The 25,201-nt window shown below is 32.4% G+C and overlaps 1 long non-coding RNA gene across 1 annotated transcript in view; it reads left to right on the top strand.

Annotated features, from left to right (window-relative positions):
* Positions 1–25,201, top strand: part of LOC127554305 (uncharacterized) — an 80,016-nt gene that overhangs the window by 564 nt on the left and 54,251 nt on the right. The gene's annotated exons all lie outside the window — the stretch shown is intronic.

The raw sequence follows: 25,201 nt of genomic DNA, 5'->3' as shown, positions 1-25,201 counted from the left end.
TTAAATCAGCCAATATGTGAGTAGCATGTTGACCAAGAGCCATGATGTACTTACTACACATGCACATTTATACATCTATGTATATGTATTCACATATGTACACATAGCTAAACATATATACATGGAGAAGAAAGTTGCCAACCCCTCCGGTATATGCCAAGAAAACAAAATAAGCATTGTTGTGCTATGGTCCATGGGGTCACAAAGAGTCAGACACAACCAAATGACTTGCGCACACACACACACACACACACACACACACACACACACACACACATATTGATTGAACTACAACCTGAGATGGTTATCTGAGACACCAAAAAGGGAGTGATTTAGAGAGGATTGCAATTGACCAAGCAGTTTATCGAATCAGAAGTTATGAGCATTAAATGCTTGAAATGAATATTATTCAGAACAGTGGAAAAATATAACATGGGTGTTCTTGTCTATATACTTTATGGGCATTAGTAAAAATGATTCTATATTAGAATCTTATCATTATAACTATAATAAAAAATAACATTATAATCATAATGTACACAGAAAATTATCCACATTTGATTTATTTAGAAACTTCTTTGCATTTTGATTTTATGGGTAAAAGAAAAATGAGAAAATTAAGCCTGGCAATAATATTAAAATCCCTGGATATCAATTCTCTTATTCATTAGTAATGTAATATATACTAGGGATACAAATAAAAGTGAAATAGCTAGTTAGCTTAGTGGTTTGAATGATGGCCCTGAAGTCAAAACAAATAAACAAATTTAAATTCAAATCTAGTGTTAGACACTTAACTATCTGTGTGACCTTAGGCAAGTCACTTAATCCTGTTTGCCTCAGTTGCTAATTTGTAAAATGAAGAAAGAAATGGCAAACCATTAAGAATGCTTGCATGAAAATATCAAATGGAGTCACAAAGAGACAGAAATGACTGGATAACAATAAAATAGATAAAACTGAGATATGACTTTTGAAGTTAAGACAAGAAGCACTTATTAAGCAATTATTTGTGACTATAATTTTAATAAATGATGGGAATTTTTAAAAAGTTCTGCTCCAGTTTCTCACAGGAAAATAAAATTTAATAAACTAAGTGTAAACAAATTGTAACCAGAAGAGATTGGAAATAATCAATAGATGAAAGACATTAACATTAGGGAGATCAGAAACTGGGACTTGAAGGAAACCATGGAAACCAAGATAATAAAACAAAATAATAAGATCATCTGTGGATATGAAGAGTTGGCCTTGCCAAAGAAAAAGGCCACTTCATGTGAGGCAGGTATGAAAAAAGCAACAGTGGTAGAAAGCATCTAATGTGGGAAGAGGAAGTTGTGAAGAAGAGGGCACTGTTTTTAAATAGCTTCATATTTCTAATGAAATTAAAAGCAAGGATTTTAGCTAAAAGGTTATGAGGAAGATAAAGCATAGGAGATATGAGGAAGAATGAAAAGCTTGAAAAAAATTGTTAAAACTGATAAGAAAATGAATGAACACGAAAAATGTCAAAGAATAATTTCAGCAGAAAGGTAGCACAATGGATGAAGTACAGCCTGAAGTGACTCGATATGATTGGGTTGGTCCCTAACCACACACCAAACAAATTGTTATTTTTTTATTAGCCTAATAATGGGAGCTGGAGGTGGTAGTGGAGATGGGATGGCAAATGGACCTTCAATGAAATATAGCATTTGTGATAAAAATTTGAGAGCTACATTCAAATTTTATAAACATAGAAGTAAAGAAAATAATAAAAATGTAAACATGAATACAAATTATTTGATTAAAAAAGGAACTATTTATATTCTAATATAGGGAAATTATATCTATTTATTCCTAATGTTAGCATCATTATAAGTCATAAAGAGTCAAATTTGTCAGAAGCTCTGAGTTTTGTCTTGTAAATTCTTGATGAGATCATAGAAGTCATAAAAGAAGAACAGAAAGAGAAAATCAATAAAGTGTAGAAGAGGGAAAATAAAATTAATGGTGGGGAAATTGATTAAATTATCAAGAGAATTCATAATGAAACAGGCTACATTCTTCCCCAGAAAAATGAACCTGTGATAAAGACATGAAGTGCTTGGACTGAAGAATAAATCGTTTGTTTATTTGTTTGTTTGTTTTGGGGGGATCTTCTGAGACAGGGTAATAAGAATATTTTGCCTGACTTTAAAAGTGTATAATAAGGATTTTGTTTTTCCATTACAATGGTAATGAAGTGGGAAGGAAAAAAAAAAAGGTGGATATTTCATGATTAAAAACAAAAATCCCTAAAATTTTCTACATTTTGGTTTTATAGTTATTACTTTGTATTATAATAATTCCACAAATATTTGTTAAGTATCTAACCTATGGTAGGTTCTTAGAATTAAAAGATGAAACAAAATACAAATCTTACTTTCAAGCATCTTGGTCAATGGTACACACACACACACACACACACACACACACACATTTCTTTTTATATCAATAAAATTTGTAGTTAAATTTCATCTATCCTACTTTTGAGTATGTATCTGTGGCTGTGTTTCTTTTCTTTTAATGAGTTAAGATTAAAGTTAGATTAAAAATGAGCCACAATCTTTACAGCTTCCCCTTTGATTTTTTTAGATTTCTAATTATGTAACATGATCCTCAATATGTACATTGATGTATTTGTAACTTAATAATTTTATCAAAAGTTCAAAACAAGACATATTCTCTACATAATTAAAAAAAAAGAAAGAAAGAAAGAAAGACAGATGTGACCCAAAGCATCAAAAAAATTTTCAGGAAGGAGAGATAAGATTTGATTGAGTTGAAAGGACTGGTAAAAGTGAGTTAAATATAAAAGGGTGGATGTCATTCATTCCATGTAGAAGAAGAGCCTGAAAGATATATAGATGCAAGAAAACCCATTATGTAAAGAAAGGCTGTGTTTCTACAAAAACTAAGCTATTTGAGTAAAAGGTTCATTTCAAAGTCATATAAAGAAAAGGCTGAGAAATTAATGTTAAGGCTTTTAAAGCATAGACAGCCTTAAGTATCCAGAAAAAGTTTAGGTTTGACGCTGTAGGTTAGATGAAACATCTGAAGTCTTTAAAAAGCAAAGTTCAAAGCAAGTGAAGAAAATGGATGTGATAACTGATAAAATTGAAATGGATTTACTCCAGAAACTTTAAATCAGGAGGATTCTGGGAAGATGGAAGAATAGGTTGGTAAATTTCAACCGCTCCCGATTTCCCCACCAACATATCAAATTTGTGCTTCAGGGTGAATATAGACTGGTAAAAAAAAAATCAGACTTGGGGCAGGACCTGGGTCCTCCTGATATAGCCTGAGAAGATCTCAAGAAAGACCAGAGAAGACCAGACTTGGGGCTTAACCCTTGTGAAGTGCAAACACTTACTACTTCATAGAAACACCAGGTCTGGAGCCCTGGGGAGAGTCGGGTGTGGCAACACCCATGTTCTGGGTCATATTCTGGATAGTTTGAGGAGTCAAAATTAAGAGTTTGAGCCCCAGAAGACTGAGGGAACCCTGGCTGATTAGGTCAAGGTGTGAGTGCAGAGGCATGGGGAGGGGGGAGAAGGGCACGCGCCGCATGGACACTTATGGCTGTGGGTATTTACGGAAGGGAAGAACTCTTGCTTTAGAGTTTCTCTTCAGAGGAAAATGCCGAAGTAAAGCTAGGGACGTCGTCCCTGCCCACCCCAGGATTAGAGGTGCCTACAGTAATATATCTTATTTAAAAGAAAATGAACCAGCAAAGATGAAACAACTGCACCATAAAAATACACACACACAATGGGAATAGGGAAGACGAGTTCATCTTCAGAGGAAGACAGAAGTAAAAAAAAAAAAAAAAAAAAGCTTCTATTCCAAAGAGTAATAAGAAATGACTCCCTGCCCAGAGAGAATTTATAGAAAAATTCAAAAAAATTTAAAAATAAAATGAGAGACGTTGAGGAAAAACTAAAAACTAACTAAATAAAAATCATCCAAAAAAAAAAAACAAAAACAAAAACAAAAAAAAAAAAAAAAAACCAAGATAATGAAAGAAAAAAGGTAACTAGAAAAGGAAATACAGAGCCTCAAAGATGAACATGATTCTTTGAAAATTTGAATTGAACAAGGGGAAGCCAGTGAAACTACTAGAGACGAAGATATAACAAAACAGATTATAAAGAATGAAAAAATGGAACAGAATATAAAACATCCTTTAAGAAAAATGACAGATCTGGAGAGAATGTATCAAGAAGAAAAAATATAAGAATAATTGGACCACCTGAATGTTGTGACCAAAAAAAAAGAATCTTGAATCAGACTTTGAAATAGTATATGATCAGCCTGTAAAGGAAATAAAAAATGCAGGCAGACAAAATAGAGGAATTGGGAATTCTATGTAGTGGTTCATAATCATCTCCCAGAGTTCTTTCGCTGGGTGTAGCTGGTTCAGTTCCTTATTGCTGTATTGAAACTGATTTGGTTCATCTCATTGGTGAAGAGAGCCATGTCCATCAGAATTGATCATCATATAGTATTGTTGTTGAAGTATATCATGATCTCCTGGTCTTGTTCATTTCAATCAGCATCAATTCATGTAAGTCTCTCCAGGCTTTTCTGAAATCATCTTACTGGTCATTTCTTACAGAACAATAATATTCCATAATATTCATATACCACAATTTATTCAGCCATTCTCTAACTGATGGGCATCCACTCAGTGTCCAGTTTCTGGCCACTACAAAGAGACCTGCCACAAACATTTTTGCATATGCATATGTGCATATGTCCCTTCCCCTTCTTTAGTATCTCTTTGGGATATAAGCCCAATAGAAACACTGCTGAGTCAAAGAGTATGCACAGTTTGATAACTTTTTGAGCATAGTTCCAAATTGCTCTCCAGAATGGCTGGATGTATTCACAATTGCACCAACAATGTATCAGTGTCCCAGTTTTCTCACATCCCCTCCAACATTCCGCATTATCTTTCCCGGCCCAATCTGACAGGTGTGTAGTGGTATTTCAGAATTGTCTTAATTTGCATTTCTCTGATTAATAATGACTTGGAGCATTTTTTCATATGGCTAGAAATAGTTTCATCAATTATATCCTTTATGGAAAACACACTGAAAATTATTACCTAATTTCAAAAATCCCAGATCAAAGAGAAAATTTTACAAGAAATAAGAACAAATAATTCAAATACACTGAAGTTACAATTAAAATTATAGAGGATTTATAAGCAGCTATAATAAAAGAGCACAAGTCCTAGAATCATATCTACCAACAATGAAAAGAACTAGCTAGACCTGTGGCCAAAAATATCTTGTCCAGCAAAATTATTTATAATATTGAACAAGAAAAAATGGATATTCAATGAATTTAAAGATTTTCAGAACTTTCTATCAACCAAACCTTACCTTAATAGAAAATTTAACATATATGAGCCAATATCATAGATCGATTTCAGGGAACTCAACGTGGACAAATTGTGTATAATTTTTCTTTTTTTACATGGGAAATATATAGCATATGTTTGACATCAACAATAAGATAGCTCAAAAGAAACATTGGGATGGAGTTAAGATAAAAATAGTAATTATGTCATACAAATAAGGTGCATAGAAAGAATAAACAAAAAGGCATTAAAGTGGGGAGGAAGATTCATAGTTCGAAACTCTACTCACACTGAGAATGGGTTAGATAGGCAACATTACATATATATATTATGAAGGGCATAGCAGGAGGAAGTAATGGGTGGAGAGGGAAGCAAAAGGTGAGAGAAGACAAAGGAGGGATCCACAGATGGGGGGAGGTTATATAATAGCAAGAGAAGTTAGGAACAGAATTAAAGCAAAGAATCAGCAGTCTTAGGAAAGATATATATGTATCTATGTGGTGTGTGTGTGTGTGTGTGTGTGTGTGTGTGTGTGTGTGTATCTAAATATGTAGATATAAATATAGCCTTTCCTAATTATGGCCTGCTTGAGATTGGAAGGGTGAAAGGAGGAAAAAGAATAAAATAAAAAAGTTTGCAGCATAAAACAAAAAAACAAGTGAAGATGGACATTCATGAACATAATTTATTTGGATACATATATATGTATACATTATATATATATATATATATATTATATATATATATATATATATATATATATATTTTTTTTTTTTTTCTCTTGAACTGGTGTTTGTTGTTATATATTTTGAATCCTCTCTCTGAAGTTCTGCTGGGCAGAATTTTTGTTTTCATTTTATTTTGTATTCATTTTTGTTTTTCTTTTTTTCTTATTCTATTTCTTTAAATAAAATAATTTCAAAAAATAAATAAAATCTAGACAAGTGGGTTTCATATGGTTTATTGACAGAGAAATACAATCCATTGTACAATCAGTACAGCCCCCTACAAACATCAAGATATCCTGCAAAAGTCAAGTTAACTTAGTTAAGTCAAAATCATTCCAGAATAATTTGTTTTCCATAAATGGTCCCTAGAAAAATAGGGCCAAACAACTTAGTCTATTTTGATTTTAATAAAAATTCCCATTCCCTCTACCTCAAAAGATCTTTCCTTTGAAAGCTAAGACAGTGTAATCTTATTGGTAATATATACATAGAACTTGAACATTAAAAAATACCCATCAATTAAAATTAACTCACCTTAAAGTAGAAGCATACAGAGCATGAAGTCAATTGATCATCATTCTTATTGATTGAACCCACAAGAAACAATGAAGAAAATCTTTATTAAAAAGTTTTGCCATTTAATGGATCCAATTAATAAATATCAAAAAGAAGAAATATTCATTCAAAAGACTTGCTAAAAGTTCTTCCATAGAGAACAAAATCCTTAAGGCATATGAGTAAGATAATAAAATCTAGGGGGAATGGGGAAGAGCAAAAAAAGAAATGAGAAGATTTTTCTAGGCAGGATGCTGAGAGACATGAACTGAAAATCAAAGACAAACAAAGCAAAATATTATATTTATAATGCTATATATCATTATGTATAATGATAAAATATGATAAATATACTAATAAAATTATAATACATATGATGATATAATTATAAGTTTTATAATATCATTATAATAATAAAAATTATTCTGGAATATATTTAAAAAGCATGGAAAGCATGATAAAACATTGAGTTATTTCTCTGGCTCTTGATTAGGAAAAAAAATATTATAGCGTAGAGTTCACATTTACTCACTAACTCCTAAATGGATGTAAAGAGATTTATATAGTACAATAATTGATGAGAGGTTGTATATAAATTTGGTACCCTCCCACAATCTCAAAAGAAGTAGAAATTTACCAGAGAAGCTAAACTAAGAGTGACACTTAAAATGATGCATAGAAGGGGGGTGGAGCCAAGATGGCGGAGAGTGGACACATCTTTATCTGAGCTCTCCTTGATATCCAAGCCTCTGAACTGGTTGTGGAGTGACAGTTCCCACAAATATTTGTAGTGTAACAAATTTCCCACAGAAGATATTTTGGAAGAATTTCAAAAGAGATCTGTTTTGATTGGGCATGGAGGAGGGGCTGAGTGCAGGTAAGGGTAGGGACCCAGGTGGTGTGGCTTCCTACAGATGGGGAATATAACCAGAAAAATTTACATCAGTGTTGACTACTTAGTCCTGGTTGCAAGCCAGTAAATCAGCAGATTAGCTGTAAAACATCCAATACAGAAACAAAAGGCAAATAATGAGACTCTACATCCCAGGATAATGTGGGACCTGGCCACGCCCATCCAGCACCAGAAGTTAATCAACACTGACCCAGTACAGCCACTGTCACCTTCAGAGGAAGCTTGGACAATCTCCCCTTTTACCCTAAAAGCAAATCTCGATCTTTTTTTTTTTTTTTTAAATGACCAAAACCCAAAAAGTACTCTGACCAGATAGTTTTTATGGAGAAAGAGAAGAACAGATTTCAAACCCTGAGGACACTAAAAGCAGATCATCTTCAGGTGAAGACACAAAGGGTAATAGGAATTGGTCCCCATCTCACAAGGATCTCACTGAGGATGAATTCAAAAAAGGATCTTGAAAGAGAGTTTAAAAAAATGGAGAAAGGAAATGAGAACATGGCAAGAGAGTATGAAAAAGTAAATGCAAAAATTATTTGAAGAAAACTCCTTAAAATAGACTTAGTGAAATGGAAAAAACACATAGTTCCTTGAAAAACAGAATTTGTGAAATGGAAAAAAAAATCCATCAAATAAAACAACTAATTTAAAAATTGAATTGACCAAATACAAAAGTTGCTAAAAAAACAAAAAAAGGCAATTGAATAAAATAATTCATTAAAAATTAAAAGTGAACAAATGGAAATGAATGAGACAATGAGACACCAAGAATCAGTCAAACAAACCAAAACAATTTAAAAATAGAAGAAAATGTAAAATAACTCATTGGAAAAATAACTGACCTGGAAAACAGATCTAGGAGTGACAATCTAAGGAATATTGGATTTCTGAAAAACCATGATGAAAAAAAAAAAGACCTCAGACATTATCTTTCAGAAAATCATCAAAAAAAAAAAAAAAAAAAAACTGTCTTGATGCCCTGGAACCAGAAGGTAAAATAACCATTGAAAGAATTCACCAATCACCTTCTAAAAGAGACCCCCAAAATGAAAACTCCAAGGAATATCATGGCAAAATTTCAGAATTATCAGACCAAGGAGAAAATAATGCAAGCATCCAGAAGGAAACAACCCAAATACTAAAGAGCCACAATCAGGATTACACAGGAACTAATATCTTCCAACTTAAAGGATGAAATGGCCTTGAATCTGATATTCTAAAAGCAAAGGAATGTGGATTGCAGCCAAGAATCAATTATTCAGTTAAAAGGAGCATTATCTTTCAGTGAAGAAAATGGACATTCAATGATACAGGTGAATTTCATTTATTTCATTTTTATATTTTTACATCTTTTTTATTTTTCATTTTCAAAGTTTCCATTTTCAAGTTTTTCATTTTCAAAACATATGTATAGGTAATTTTTCAACTCTTGCAAAATCTCGTGTTCCAAAATTCCCCCATTTTCCCCAAAATTCTCCCCTAGACCACAAGTAATCCAATATATGTTAAACATGGTAAAATGTTAATTCCAATAAATGCATATGTATTTATAATATTATCTTGCTATACAAGAAAAATTGGATCAAAAAGGAAAAAAAATAGAAAGTAAAATGTAAGCAATCAACAAAAAAGAATGAAAATGCTATGTTGTCAGTTCCCACAGTCCTCTCTTAGGGTGTAGTTTGCTGTCCTCACCACAAGATCATTGGAAATGTCCTGAATCATCACATTGTTGAATAATAGCCCCATCCATCAGAATTGATCATCATATAATCTTCTTCTTGCTATATAAAATGATCTCCTGGTTTTGCTCATTTCACTTAGCATCAGTTCATGTGACTCTAAACCTCTCTGAAAATATCCTACTGATCATTTCAGTAATAATGTTGTGTAGCATTCATATACCATAACTTCTTCGGCCATTCTTCAACTGATGGGCTTCAGTTTCCAGTTTCTTGCCCCAAGAGCTTTGACAAACATTTTTGCATGTGTTGGTCCTTTTCCCCCTTTAAGATCTTTTTGGGATATAAATCCAGTAGAAACACTGCTGGATTAAAAAGTATGCAGTTGGATAGCCTTTTGGGCAAAGTTCCAAATTGCTTACAAGAATGGCTGGATCAATTAACAACACCAACACCACTGTATCAGTGTCCCAGTTTTCCCACATCACCTGCAACATTTGTCAGAGCTATAAAAGTGTGCATACCTTTTTACCTAGCAATACTACTACTAAGAAATAGAGATAAAATATAAAAAGGACAATGATAACTATATATACAAAATATTTATAGCAGGTCTTTTTTGAAGAATTGGAAATTGAAGGTCTATCCATCAGTTGGTGAATAGCTGACAAAGTTATGGTATAGTCTTATGATGAAATAGTATTGTGTTATTTTAAGTAATGATTAATAAAATGTTCTCAGAAAAAAATAAAATCTAGAAACACATGAACTTTGTGATGCAAACTGAAATGAACAAACCAAGACAACGTTGTATAAAAATGTTATGACTTAACTATTCTCAAAAATATAATGATTCAATAAAATATCTGAAGAATTTATGAGGAAAATGATATTCATCTTCAGAGATAGAACTGATAGTATCTGAATCCAGATTGAAACCTCTTTTTTCTTTATTTTTCTTCTTCTTTTTCTTCTCTGTTTTCTTTCAACATGACTAACATAGAAATATATTTTGCATGACTGTATATATATATATGTATATTATATATATATATACACACACACACATATATATATATATACCTATACATACACATATACATATGTACATATATATATATATATATATATATATATAAACATATCAAATTGTTTTCCTTTTCAAAGTCACATACAACAGAAGGAAAAATGTGATGGTGTTTGACAAAATATAAATCCATTGAACTAATGAATGTTTACTGGTCTTGCTAAATGTATATCAATACACATTAAGGGTCAAAAGAAAATTGTTGGTGTTTCTTTTTCTTTCTTTTTAATAGTAAGATTTCCTATTGAACTTTACATTATTGACTAGCTAATTTTAGTTCTCAAATCATGCACAGAACAGAAATTACTGACAACTAAGTTTGCTGCTAGATTTAGCATTGTAAAAGACCTTAGAAGTCGTCTGTTCATCCTTAGAGGTTATCGCTATATTTTTAATTGACAAGTGAGGGAATCGTGGCCCAGGGAGGTTAAGCAAATTGCCCAGAGTCACAGAGTATTTAAAGCAGCAAATCTGGGCTCAGTAACACATCACACTTTTTCTATCTGAATTTCTCTTGCTTCTTTGGATTCTTTCTGATGATATACCTCAACTATCTTGCAATCCTCTCTTTACCTTTCTTTTCCCTTACCTTTTTCTCATACCCTACTTACCTGTAACTAGCACAGGACAGCTCCCATCCCCCAGTAATAGATTTACAAAATTCAGCTAGTTACTCCCCAAATATCTTAGAATACCTTAAAAATAAGGTATCAAATGTCATCCAACAATTCTACCATGTCATTATTTTACTAAGAGTATTTTTTGTGTTTGACAAAGAAAACTGTATAAGTGAATGCGTATCTCATTTTGTCTTAGCTGCTAGTTACTGAAGGGACATTTAATGTCTATTTATACTTATTTTAAACTCAGGTACCATTTTACTTATTTACTTTGTAGTTTTCAGTTGTATTGGACTCTTGAATACTTTTTAAAAGAAGATAAGTTAAAATACTAAGCAAACAAAAATAATAAAAGCAAAAATAAGATAAATGTTTTCCAAAATTTGGATAGAATATTCTTGTCAACAAAATAAGATTATATGCTATGAGAAATTGCCTATTTGTACATAACTATGTCTATTTTAAGATAGTCCAATTCACTCTACATATGTCAGCAAAAGTGTGCCTGAGTAAGTCCAGACTTAAGGAAGGTCTGTACTAAATAGATAAAGATTTCTCCTGGAAGAATTAGTGGAGAAGAACAATTTATTTCACAAGTCATAAAGGTGGCTAAAGTATATACTGTTGAGCACTTAGAGCTTGAACAGAAATTGAAGTTGCCAAAGTCATCATTTCTTCACCAGTCATCTAGACTTATGTCATTCCATTGGACTTCAATGATTCTGGAAGACAGTATGAGACTGATGACTTTGTGCAATTCTGCCTCACTTGAATTTAATTCATACTATAATTATGATATTATTGGTCTTCTTTGAAAACAAGCAAAAATGAACAAAAACAAACAATAAAAAATATCTTTCCAAGTGAAAACTCATTTAGTTGCCTTACTCTGCTTTTCACTTTTGATGTTCCTAATTTTTTCATAAACACATTCTGTTTTAATTATTTTATTAGAAAAGACAGAGGTGACAACTTTTATATAAATCTTCTTCTAAAGGAGTATTGTAAAATATGGATATTTTGATGAATGTAATTGTCATCTTGGTGCAAATGATAAGCTAATTTTAACCTAAATTAAGCTTGTCATTTTTTTCTCTGAAACCCACTCCATTATCACTGAGTGTACCACCATTCTTCCAATTATCCAGGCCATGCTCAATTCCAAATTTTAAGCCTCCACATCCCATAAAAGATCAAATCCTTTTATTTCTATCTTCATAGCATCTCTTCTGTGCCACCTCATTTACTCTGCCATTAGAACTACACTATAATCTTGCATCTAGGCTACTGTATTAGGCAGTCTCTAACTTCTTTATATTCCATCCCATTCTCCATTCAATTGTCAATTTGATCTTCCTAAAACAAAATTTGCCAATACCATTCTTCTTCCCATTATGCAATGAGATTAAATGTAAAATTGTCTGTTTGGCCCTTCATGAGCTGGCCCCTACCTGTCCTTCCCACTCTTCTTATAGTTATTTACTTTCCCCCTTTTTCTAGTCTTTGATGCAATGACACTGGCCTCCTTATTTTTCCTCTCCAACACAACATATGATCTCTCAACAGTGAGCATTTTCACTGGGTGATCCCTATGCATGGAATGCCCTTCTCCCTCTCCATCTCTTAGTTTCAAAAAGTGGTGTCCATCAAGTTTCATTCAAAGTTCTGTATTCTACAGAAAAGTCTTCCTCAATTCTTCATAATTTTATCATTTCCCTTCCAAGATTATCCTCTGCCACCCCATTGATTTTCTTCTCCTTTCTTTGAATCTCTAGGGTTTATCACAGGGTCACACACAGAGTAGACACATAACAGTGTTAGCTGACTTAACAGTGCAAATGGAAAGAATTAATACATATGTTAATCAATATGTCTATTCTTGATTTTCTCTTTGGTATATTTCTTGAAATTTTCATGAAACAATATCTTCTATATACATATTTATAAAGATTCACCATTCCTTGGTATATGCTACTGCCCTTTAACAATTGATAGGTAAATTTCAAATAAGTACTGAATTCTAAACACAAGTAGAATCTGAAAAGATCAAGCCTGCAAAAAGAGTTTGTGGTAATATATCATGTCCTTGGAAGGGAAGTGATCAGTATAGAGTATGAATTTATTTGTGAATAAAGTGACACGGGTATTGCTCTAAACGAATTTAAAGTAAACTAGGACTAACATAGACAATGTTCATTGTTTTCCCAGATTCTATGTACATTGTACACAAGAAGATAAAATCAGTCAATTTCTTATCCCTTCAAACATACAGTTACCACAATATCAGAGATCTGGACTTCTTAAGTCTAACTTAAGTCTAAGTTTTCAATTTTCCAAGGACTGGCTTTTCAATGGAGAATGAAAGAAATTGAAAATATATGACCACATCCAATGCCACTCCATCAAAATCCTGATTGGTTTGGCATCTTTTTTTGTTTGTTTCTGGAAATTTCTCTTGAATGAAAATCTGATTCTGGAAGTTTAAGGTATCTAAATAATTCTATGACTTCAGAAAATAAATAATTATCCATGCTACATATTGGTGGTGGTGGTGGTAGTGGTGATGGGGAAATCACACCAAATTCTGAGGTAAAAGACATGGGTTAAAATTTTGGCTACAGCAATTATTAATTAATTGATTTCAGGAAAAGTTAATTCAACTTTTTGAGTTTCAATGTTCTAATGTATGAAATGAGAGGATTGGCTAAGAAAAGCTTTAAGTTTTCATTCAAATATAAAATCCTCTGAGTAGCAGAGTTCAAGAATAAAGGCAGCTGAATTTGAAATTGGTTTAAGAATACAATGATCTAGTTTCCATTTTTGGTTCTTCTAGAAACAGAATAAATTCAAGATGGTGATTGGTAAGTCAGCAATTCACTAAATGTTAAGTAATAACAATGTATTAAAAGGTCTTGGGTAATTTTTTTTAATGGATTGACTCCATTCCAACTGAAGTCAAACCACTTTGAAATATTCTCCCAGGAGATATGAAAAAAGAAAATGCCATGGGCATGTTAGTCCTTTTTAAAAGATTGGGGCAATCTTTTGTTATGACTTATGCAGCAATAGAAAGTCCTCTATGTGCTCAGTGCATAACAAATGATGGGTATGAGTTGGCAAGCCAAAATGTCATATGGGGCAACCGGCTAAGATTTTGAGAGATAAAAAGTTTGCATATAGATATTAAAGGACATTCATTATGTGTTAAATATCAGCAAAAAAAGTCAAAGTGAATTCTAGATTGTATTAAAAAAAAAACCCTAAATGTCTGCAGGGACGATGGTGACAATTTTCTTCCTTAAACATATAGTAAATTAATTTTTTCATTGATTAATATGTATTCACCACATGTTTATTAGGAGTCTACTATGTATGAAACATTATAAGAAGTGCTTTAGGAAACACATAAATAGCCAGAAGATGTTCTCTGCCAATAATAACAATTCTTTACACATAATAACATATGCTAGCTCATTTAACTCTTTAAATAGTTTTGCATGTAAGTAGTACCTTAAAATCCCAAAATCTTATGGGGAAATAAGACTATATTAGATAATGATGGAAAAAATAAAAAATGTGAAAAAAGAGAGAGAGCCAGAAAGCCAGAGAACCAAATATAGAGACACACAGAGAGAGACAAAGATATACAGAGAGAGGATTCTGAATAGAAGTTAAAGGAAAAAATAGAAAATAAGTTTCCTCAAAAAAGAATAAGTAAATTTTAGAGAGAAAGAGAAGTAATCTGAGGGGCAGAACATCAATGAAGTTTAAACATGTGCCATTCTAGTCAAGCTTCCTTAATACTCATTTAACATCATAGAAGCATATGGGCTTAGAGTTGGACAAAACATCAGATGCAATTTCTTCATACACCTATCCCTATCATTAAAAAAAACAAAAACAAAACCAAAAAAAAACCTTTATACTGGCCTTGGAATAAGGAAAATCTCATTTCACATTCTGCCTTGTATATTTATTAGCAGCATGTATTTGGATAGATCACTTATCTTTTCTCAGCCTCAGTTTCTTCATCTTAAAAAATGATTGTTAAAAGGACTAAATAAGATTCTTATAGATAATGGAGAATGTAAAACCTTATGATATGAATGAAAAGTATGAGAGAATTTCTAAGTAATTAACATTCTACTTATTAATTACAATTGCAGATAATCAATAAATTGAGGTTATTTGTTCTTTTGAAAACCAAAGAACCTATATGGAGGCAATTTGAATATTTAAATATTTTTTGGGAAAGGAATTGTTCTAGTGATAAAGATCAACTCTGGTTAGTAATTAATGATGGAATAAATATTATAATGGAATGTTGGTTTTATTTAATAAGGAACTGGTGGACATGTCAATACTCTTGGAAGAAGAGATTCATCTCTAGATAGATTACTCTTGTCTCTACTAATCTCTACCAGTCCTACCACAGTAAAACAATTGGCCAGAATTAAGAGATAAGATATTCTTTACCCTTTAATCAAAAATAAGTTTTCCCATTTGGGTGGTTTCATGTATATTATATCAGAAAATAGGTATCTCCTATTCAACTCTTTTTTTTCCTATTCAGTACTCATCCATTTTACAATATGTTCACAATATGAAGTATAATTTTAAGCTTTGGTAGCATAAAACTGAACTAAAACTTTGGGACACCCTGTAGCATCTTTAGATTTACATGGATCTATTAATCAATAATACTGTCACCGTTCACATTTAGCCTATCACTCAGTTTCTTTCTTTTTTATTAAGCTTTTTATTTACAAAACATATGCATGGGTAATTTTTCCAACTTTGACTCTTGTAAAACCTTTTGTTCCAAATTTTCCCCTCCTTCCTCCCACCTCCTCCCCTAGCTGGTAAGTAGTTCAATACATAAATATGTTAAAATACATGTTAAATCCAATATATGTATACATATTTATATAATTATCTTGCTGCACAAGAAAAATCAGATCAAGAAGGAAGAAAAAGAAAAACTGAAAAAGAAAACAAAATGCGAGCAAATAAAAACAGAGAGAGTGAGAATTCTATGTTGTGTTCCATACTCTGTTCCCATTGTTCTCTCTCTGAGTGTAATCTAAAAGGGGAATTAGATTTGCTGACATGATTTGATACCAATGAACTAAAGCTGGGTAACAATTTAATTCAGAATCTTGACATATGTTTTGGTCCAGGTCAGAGCTGTTTTGTTGTTATTGTTGTTTTATCTTATTTTTAAATTAATTAAAATGTATTTATTTGGAAATATTCAAAATAGTCAAAATAGAACTTGCCACATTGAGCTGATTGCTCTTGCCCAAGTCTCTAGGGGACAGCAAGGAAATTGTGAACTACTGTACCTTATTCAAATGAGATGGTATATATAAAGTAGTTTGTAAAACTTAAAGTGCAATATCCTCTTCATCATGCAGAATTCTATGCCTCCCTTTCTCTTTTCTCTTGGGGGAAAATTTATTCATCTTTCTTTACAGAGTTTTACTTCACCCTATCTTACCCTTCCCTAGAAGATCCAGGTGATGTTACTTCAACTCTGAGGATACTTAGTTGATCTGTTACTATTTTCCCAATTATGCTGTCAGTTTCTTATCAACTGCTTTGTTTAATAAACCCTATATCTAAAAAGCATTCTCCTCAGAGGAGAAAGAGAAGAAAAATGCTTGCACATATAATCTTTTCTCCATCATCCATCAAGAAAATCAAGATAGTAGAAAAGAGGGTAGAATTCAACTTAGTTCTCCCAAATTTTCCTCTACTTTAAATAATGCCTGAAAATAAATTTTGGGATTTAAAATGAGGACAAAAAGAGAAATTAGGACAATTTTCCAGCTCAAGATAAGTTAGAAGTTTCATGGGTAAAGTCTGCAGTTTCCAGATTTCTCAAACTACATAATTTTCTAGCTCAAATTAGTTAGAAAGACTTCAGGAATGATCTATCTCACTTAATAAAAGGGAAGCGTGGTCCAGTGCAGGTCAGTGACGGCAATCTACCAAGAGTCTGTAAGCCATAACACAGAGCAGCAGTATATTCCCCTCTGTCCTGGCTTAGTGGGTCACACCTCAGGATATCAGATGTGAGACTTCCAGCAAAAAAGGCTTGAGTAGGCCAGGCCAACCCAGATCACTGAAAATCCAGCAGCATCTTTGACTGCAGTGTAAAAAATCAGTGATAAATCTCCTATTCCTCTGTAAAAGAAGTTTAGGACATTCTCCCCTGTGCCCCAGAAGTAGAGTTTTACAAAACAAAAAGAGTTCAGACCATTGAAAACTACTATTATGACAGAGAAGAACAGAACAAAAACTCAGAAGAGGAGAACAATGGAAAAATGCCTACTTGTAAAGCCTCAAAAGGGAATACTAACTGATCCCATACTCAAAAGGTTGTCTTGGAAGAGTTCAAATAGAGTTTTTAAAAAATTACCTAAGAGAGGTAAAAGAAATATTTGGAAAAGAAGTGAGAACAATGCAGGAAAATTTTGAAAAAAAAAGTTGACTGGAAAAGAAAACGTAAAGATTGACTGCAGAAAACAATTCCTTAAAATAAATTTGATGAAATAAAAACAATGCATTGAAGAAAATAACTTCTTTAAAGTAGAATTGGCCAAATGGAAAAGGAAGTTTAAAAAAAGCTAACTGAAGAAAATGATTCAATACAAATTAGGTTTAGACAAATGGGGGTAATAATGAAACACCAAGAATCAGTAAAACAAAATGAAAAAAAAAAGAAGGAAAATATAAAATACCTTGCTGGGAAAAAAAACAAACAAGAATCAGCCTTGAAAATAGATCTTGGAGAAATAACTTAAGAATTATTGGATAAGTTGAAAGTTATGTTCAAAAAAAGTACCTAGGCAACATCTTTCCAGAAATCAAGGAAAACTGCCCTGATATCCTAGAATCAGAGTGTAAAAAAGACATTCAAACAATTCGTAGATCATCTCCTGAGAGAGACCCCAAAAGGAAAACGTCAAGGAATATTGTAACTAAATTCTAGAATTGCCACATCAGTGTTAAACAGACAGAAAGAAACAACTCAAATATTGAGAGACCACAGTCATGATTATCTGGTATTTAGCAGCTTCTGCATTAAAGAATTGGAAGGCCTGGAATATATTTGGGAAGGCAAAAGAGCTTGCACTAAAAGCAAGAATTAACTATCTGACAACACTGGACATAACCTTCCCAAGGACTTCTAATTATTTCTTATGAAAAGGCCAAAACTAAAAAAAAAAAAAAAAATCAATCTTAAAGAGAAGCAAAACAAATCAAATGCAAACAGGAAAGGAAAAACACATATTATTTAAAGGTTAAACTGCATTTTTACATAGGAAGAGGATATTCATAACTCTTGAGAACTGTATTTTGTTTTAAGGATCACAGAAGCTATTTTAAAAATTCATTTAATTTAAATTTTTATAAAAGCTTTTTATTTTCAAAACAGATGCATGGATAATTTTTCAGCTTTGACTGTTGCAAAACCTTGTGTTCCAAATTTGTCTCCCTTACCTCCACCTCCTCCCCAGATGGCAAGTAATTCAATATGTTAAGCATATGCAATTCTTCTATACATATTTCTACAATTATCATGTTTCACAAGAAAAAATCAGATCAAAAAGGGAAAAGATGAGAAAAAAATGAAAACAAACAAAAAAGAGTAAAAATACCATGTTGTGATCCACACTCAGTTCCCACCATCCTTTCTGAATATAGATGACTTTCTCTTCATCACAAGACCATTGGAACGAATGTGAATCATCTCATTATTGAAAACAGCTACATCCATCAAAAATAGATCATTGTATAATGTTATTGTCACATGCAATGATTTCCTGATTCTGCTCACTTCACTTAGCATCAATTCATGTAAGCTCTCCAAGCCTCTCTGAAATCATCCTGCTGATTATTTCTTATACAACAATAATATTCCATAACATTCATATACCATAACTTATTCATCTTCTCAGTTTCCAGTTCCATGCCAGTACAAAAAGGGCTGCTATAAACATTTTTGCACATGTGGGTCCTTTCCCTCTTTTTATATATCTGTGTGTGTGTATTTTTATTTATCTCTTTGGGATACAAGCCCAGTCAAGACACTGCTGGGTCAAAGGGTATGCAGTTTGATAGCCTTGTGGGCATATTTCCAAATTGCTCTTCAGAATGAGAATGGTTGAATCAGAGAATGAGTATATATAGACAGAACATGTGAATGACTTTGATGTGATGGTATAAAAAAGAAATTAGGGGATATAAAAAGCAATGCACTGGCAGAAGAAAGAAGAGGTAAAATGAGATGTTACAAAACATGAAGAGGCACAAAAGCCCTATTATAGTAAAAGGAAAGAAGGGAGAGAAATGAGCATTGTTTTAAACCTTAATCTCATTGGATTTGGCTTAAAGAGGGAATAACATACATAATTTATTGGGTATAGTCATTAATCTTACCTTACAAGGAAATAGGAAGGAAGAGACAGAAAAGAAGAGGAAAGAAAGGTTATAGAAGGAAGAGCAGAAGTAGAAGCAGAAATGGGAAAGAAAATGGGAGGAAATGAGAGAAAGAAGGGCAGATTGAGGGAAGTGGGGGTTAGAAGCAAAACAATGGTGAGGATGGAAAAGGATAAATGAAGGGAAAAGTATCAATGGGGGAAATTGGAGGGAGGGAAATAATCAACTAATAATGATAACTTTAAATGTGAATGAAATAAACTCTCCCATAAAATGGAAGAAGAGAGTGGAGTATATTAAAAACGAGAATACTACAGTATGTTGTTTACAAAAAAGCAGAGAGAGACCTACAGAAGAAAGGGGAAAGGCTACTTCAATTGAAGAAAAAAAAAAGTAGAGTTCCTGAGCTCAGAAAAAGCAAAGGCAAAAAGAGACCTAATTAAAAAGATAAGGAAGAAAACTATAGCTTGATAAAGAATGCCACATATGAGAAAATCAATATTAAACATATATGCACCAAGTAGTATAGCAGGAAGATACTTAGAGGAGAAGCTAAGTGAGTTACAGTTAAGACATATAGAACAAAACTGCTTTAGTGGGGGATTTCAGAACTACATAAATCTACCCACAAAATAAATAACAAAGAAACTGAGAAAGTGAATAGTTGGAAAAGTTAGATATGTGCAATGAAAATTACATTCAACAAAAAGCCAGGGGAAAGTAGACCAAAAAATAATTGGAAACTAAATAATCTCATACTAAAGAATGATTAGGTGAAACAGCAAATCATAGACATAATAACTTCACACAAGAAAACGATAATAATGAGACATCATACCAAAATGTATGGGATGCAGCCAAAGTGATAATACGGGGAAATTTCATATCTCTAGAGGCCTATTTGCATAAAATAGAGAAAGAGAAGGTCAATAAATTGGGCTTGCAACTAAAAATGCTAGAAAAGGAACAAATTAAAAAACCCCAGTCAAACACTAAACTTGAAATTCTAAAAATAAAAGGAGAGCTCAATAAAATTGAAAGTAAAAAAACTATTGAATTAATTAATAAAACTAAGAGTTGGTTCTATGAAAAAAACAACAAAAGAGACAAATCCTTAGTAAATCTGATTAAAAAAAGGAAAGAGGAAAATCAAATTGTTAGTCTTAAAAATGAAAAGGGAGAACTCACCACTAACGAAGAGGAAATTAGAACAATAATTAGGAGTTAATTTGCCCAACTTTACGCCAATAAATTCGACAACTTAAATGAAATAGAAGAATACCTCCAAAAATATAGCTTGCTAAACTAACAGAGGAAGAAGTAAATATCCTAAGCACTCCTATCTCAGAAAAAGAAATAGAACAAACTATCAATCAACTCCCTAAGAAAAAATCCCCAGGACCAGATGGATTTACATCTGAATTCTATCAAACATTTAAAGATCAATTAACTCCAATGCTAAATAAACTATTTGAAAAAGTAGGGATTGAAGGAGTCCTACCAAACTCCTTTTAGGACAGATATGGTACTGATACCTAAACCAGGTAGGCTGAAAACAGAGAAAGAAAATTATAGACCAATCTCCCTAATGAATATTGATGCTAAAATCTTAAATAAAATATTAGCAAAAAGATTACAGAAAATCATCCCCAGGATAATACACTATGACCAAGTAGGATTTATACCAGGAATGCAGGGCTGGTTCAATATTAGGAAAACTATTAACATAATTGACTATATCAACAACCAACCAAACAAAAATCATATGATCATCTCAATAGATGCAGAAAAAGCATTTGATAAAATCCAACAGCCATTCCTAATAAAAACACTTGAGAGCATAGGAATAAGAGGACTTTTCCTTAAAATAGTTAGGAGCATATATTTAAAACCTTCAGTAAGCATCATATGCAATGGGGAAAAACTGGAACCTTTCCCGGTAAGATCTGGAGTGAAGCAAGGTTGCCCACTATCACCATTATTATTCAATATTGTATTAGAAACACTAGCCTCTGCAATAAGAGTCGAGAAAGAGATTAAAGGAATTAGAGTAGGCAATGAGGAAACCAAACTATCACTCTTTGCAGATGATATGATGGTATACCTAGAAAACCCCAGAGATTCTACTAAAAAGCTATTAGAAATAATTCATAATTTTAGCAAAGTAGCAGGATACAAAATAAATCCCCATAAATCCTCAGCATTCTTATACACCACCAACAAAATCCAAGAGTAAGAGATACAAAGAGAAATTCCATTCAAAATAACTGTTGATAGCATAAAATATTTGGGAATCTACCTACCAAAGGAAAGTCAGGAATTATTTGAGCAAAATTACAAAAAAGTTTCCACACAAATAAAGTCAGACTTAAATAATTGGAAAAATATTAAGTGCTCTTGGATAGGCCGAGCGAATATAATAAAGATGACAATACTCCCTGAACTAATCTATTTATTTAGTGCTATACCAATCAGACTTCCAAGAAAATATTTTAATGATTTAGAAAAAATAACAAAATTCATATGGAACAATAAAAAGTCGAGAATCTCAAGGGAATTAATGAAAAAAAAATCAAATGAAGGTGGTCTAGCTGTACCTGATCTAAAATTATATTATAAAGCAGCAGTCACCAAAATCATTTGGTATTGGCTAAGAAATAGATTAGTTGATCAGTGGAAAAGGTTAGGTTCACAAGACAGAATAGTCAACTATAGCAATCTAGTGTTTGACAAACCCAAAGATTCTAAATTTTGGGATAAGATTTCATTATTTGATAAAAACTGCTGGGATAACTGGAAATTAGTATGGCAGAAATTAGGCAAGGACCCACACTTAATACCACATACCAAGATAAGATCAAAATGGGTCCATGACCTAGGCATAAAGAACGAGATTATAAATAAATTAGAGGAACATAGGATAGTTTATCTCTCAGACTTGTGGAGGAGAAAGTAATTTGTGACCAAAGATGAACTAGAGACCATTACCGATCACAAAATAGAAAATTTTGATTATATCAAATTAAAAAGCCTTTGTACAAACAGAACGAATGCAAACAAGATTAGTAGGGAAGCAACAAACTGGGAAAACATCTTTACAATTAAAGGTTCTGATAAAGGCCTCATTTCCAAAATATATAGAGAACTGACTCAAATTTATAAAAAATCAAGCCATTCTCCAATTGATAAATGGTCAAAGGATATGAACAGACAATTTTCAGATGAAGAAATTGAAACTATTACCACTCATATGAAAGAGTGTTCCAAATCACTATTGATCAGAGAAATGCAAATTAAGACAACTCTGAGATATCACTACACACCTGTCAGATTGGCTAAGATGACAGGAAAAAATAATGATGAATGTTGGAGGGAATGCGGGAAAACGGGGACACTGATGCATTGTTGGTGGAGTTGTGAACGAATCCAGCCATTCTGGAGAGCAATCTGGAATTATGCCCAAAAAGTTATCAAACTGTGCATACCCTTTGATCCAGCAGTGTTTCTATTGGGCTTATACCCCAAAGAGATACTAAAAAAGGGAAAGGGACCTGTATGTGCCAAAATGTTTGTAGCAGCCCTGTTTGTAGTGGCTAGAAACTGGAAAATGAATGGATGCCCATCAATTGGAGAATGGCTGGGTAAATTGTGGTATATGAATGTTATGGAATATATTGCTCTGTAAGGAATGACCAGCAGGATGAATACAGAGAGGCTTGGAGAGACCTACATGGACTGATGCTAAGTGAGATGAGCAGAACCAGGAGATCATTATACACTTCAACAACGATATTGTATGAGGATGTATTCTGATGGAAGTGGATTTCTATGACAAAGAGACTTAACTGAGTTTCAATGGATAAATGATAGACAGAAACAGCTACACCCAAAGAAGGAATACTGGGAAATGAATGTGAACTATTTGCATTTTTGATTTTCTTCCCGAGTTATTTTTACCTTCTGAATCCAATTCTCCCTGTGCAGCGGGAGAACTGTTCAGTTCTGCAAATATGTATTGTATCTAGGATATACTGCAACATATTTAACATATATAGGACTGCTTGCCATCTTGGGGGGGGTGGAGAGAGGGAGAGGAAAAAACGAAACATAAGCGATTGCAAGGGATAATGTTGTATAAAAATTATCCTGGCATGGATTCTGTCAATACAAAGTTATTATTAAATAAAATTAAAAAAAAAAAAAGAAATCATAAAAGAGGGAAAAGAACCCACATGTGCAAAAATGTTTGTAGCAATTCTTTTTGTGGTAGCAAAGAATTGGAAAAATAGTGGATGCTCATAAACTGGAGAATGACTGAACAAATTGTGGTATATGATGGTAATAGAATATTGTTTTATAAAAATGATGAACAGACTGATTATAGAAAGGCCTGGAAAGATTTGCATGAACTGATGCTGAGTAAAACAAGCAGAACCATTAATATATTGTATGCAATAACAGCAATTATGAAAGGCTTGATCCTTTGTATTAGTTCAGTGACTCACAGCAATCTCAACAGACTTTGGACAGAAAATGCCCTCTTCAGGAAAAAAAAAAAAAAAGATCTAAGAAGTCTGACTGTAAATCAACACACAATATCCACATATTTATGCTATGTTTACTTTTTTTTTCTGGTTTTTCTTCTCCCATGGTTTTTCCTTTTTGTTCTGTTTTTTCTCTCCCAACATGATTCATATATATGTATATATGTTACATACATAGTTTTTTTAAAACTTTGTGGCTTGACTGTTTACTTTCTTCAAAATTCTTCCTGGCTTCCCATTCCACTGCACTTAATAACAGTATCTCACATTACTGCAGTACCACTGTAGGAGCTATTATGTTCTATTATGTATATAATACACAATATTATATGTATATTCACATATCCATATGTGACAGATTTTATGCATGTGTGTTTATATATGTATGCATTGTGTGAATGGATGAGCTCTTTTTAACTTGATTATACAACTCCTTATCATAGTATAGCAAAGCCATATTTTTTGTTTCCTCAATGTGAATATTTAAACCAAATTATTTGGGATAATTTAGGTTCATATTTAGAAAAGTCATGAATATTTGAAGACCTGGTATAATCATTATCATATCATTGGCAAATAAGAACATTTACTCACCTTTCTAATCTTCTTTCTAGATTCCCTTTGTGATAAATTAAAATAAAAGCATGCAATACAAATCTTTGTTTTTTTTTAATTTTCTTTTATTCTACCAAAGTCATATTTTGTTTCTTTTGTCCCTATGTCTCAAACAAAGTTTGATCTCTATTTCAATGTCTGTTCCATTTTAAAAGGGAATAAATATTTTAATTTACCCCTCCAGGATCTTAGTACCATTCATTTGGCATAGTCTCATTTCAATAAAAAATTGTGAGATTGAATAACAAAGACAAAGTCAATATGGTAAAATAGTGTGAAATAGATAGTCTATCTTTTATGTCTTTTCACTTTTTTTTTTAAACTTTGTGGCTTGACTGTTTACTTTCTTCAAAATTCTTCCTGGCTTCCCATTCCACTGCACTTAATAACAGTATCTCACATTACTGCAGTACCACTGTAGGAGCTATTATGTTCTCATCATTTCTAAATGGCTTCCATCTATCACACTATATGCCTCGTTTCTTCAGATCACAGCTATCTATGAAGGAACATATAAATAAAAATAAACATCCTAATTAAATAATAGTTTAAGAGGCTGATATAGTCACACTAGGTTCATCCAAAATTTAAGATTATAATCTACATATTCTTCAGTACGG

The sequence above is a fragment of the Antechinus flavipes genome, chromosome 3 (assembly GCF_016432865.1).
Source record: "Antechinus flavipes isolate AdamAnt ecotype Samford, QLD, Australia chromosome 3, AdamAnt_v2, whole genome shotgun sequence".
NCBI lineage: Eukaryota > Metazoa > Chordata > Mammalia > Dasyuromorphia > Dasyuridae > Antechinus > Antechinus flavipes.
This window is presented reverse-complemented; position numbering and strand designations above follow the sequence as displayed.